Raw genomic sequence first — 1271 nt, 5'->3', positions numbered from 1 at the left:
ATATCCCCTTTGTAGTATCACGAACCGTTGGCGCATAGTTGATACCGAGTGCACAATTTCATACATGAGTGGATGCAAAAGAACATAAGATATATGCTTCAAGCTGAATAAATGACGCGCGATAAGGAATAAAAGAAGTGGAAATATTCCTACTAGCTCTGTAGCCTCTCGAAGATAAGTACAGACGTCTTCGTACAGATCCGCAAGACTCTACTAAACTCGTTCGTGACTCGTAGAACCTATGAACCTAGAGCTCTGATACCAACTTGTCACGACCCAAAATCCAACCACATGCGTCATAATGGCACTTAGTCTATAAGACTAGGTAAGCCGATTACAATTACATTTTGAGCCTTTTTTTAAAACATATAATTTAATACAAGTATCGAAATCAAAAGCGGAAACAAATATAAAAACCTTCCAAGACAGGTCATACTGAGTCACGAACTCTAATTAAGTACATACAGTGATCCCAAGGATCGAATATACAATAATTTTTGAATAAGAGTGGAAAATACAATAAAAATGGAAAGACTCCAAGGGACTGCGACGACCAAGCTGCCCTACCTTGAATCCTTGCGATCACACTCTAATCTCTGTCCGAATCTGATACCTCCAATACCTGGCTCTGCGCAAACATCTATAAAAGTGTAGTATGAGTACATCACAGTCGGTACCCAGTAAGTATCAAGACTAACCTCCGTGGAGTAGTGACGAGGTACAGTCAAGACACTCACTAGTCATTTAACTTGTGCAATATAGTAATATACATGAATAATAAAAAATAAGTAGCAGTGACGGCAACAAATATCAATCAGGGATATGAACAACAAGGCAACAAGAATATCATAAATATTTCTCAAACGAATAAGGAACACAAGTACAACCAATTAATCAAGTTCTTCAAATATAAATCTTTCAAATATAAGTTTTTCAAATAAAAAATCTTTCGAATATAATTTCTTCACATAAATATCCTTCGAGTATAATATTTTCAAATAAAAGTCATTATGTGACACATCATTTTATAATCATAAAATACGGATCATAACCAACTTTCATATTTTCACTACACCTTGTGCCAATATCTATATTACAACCTCACGGACAACTCACGTACCAAAATATCAAAGTATATAAGATCTGCAGGATCAATTTATTTTCAATAAAGTAAGTTTACAATTTTTAAACCAAGTAAGAAATCAATAAAGAAATGAGTTTATATTTATTTCTTTGAACTCGTTTGGGTGAAGAAAATGACATTTCAATTA

The sequence above is a fragment of the Nicotiana tomentosiformis genome, chromosome 11, assembly GCF_000390325.3.
Source record: "Nicotiana tomentosiformis chromosome 11, ASM39032v3, whole genome shotgun sequence".
Classification (NCBI taxonomy): Eukaryota; Viridiplantae; Streptophyta; class Magnoliopsida; order Solanales; family Solanaceae; genus Nicotiana; species Nicotiana tomentosiformis.
The sequence above is the reverse complement of the archived record's forward strand: the minus strand, read 5'-3'. Positions refer to the sequence as shown.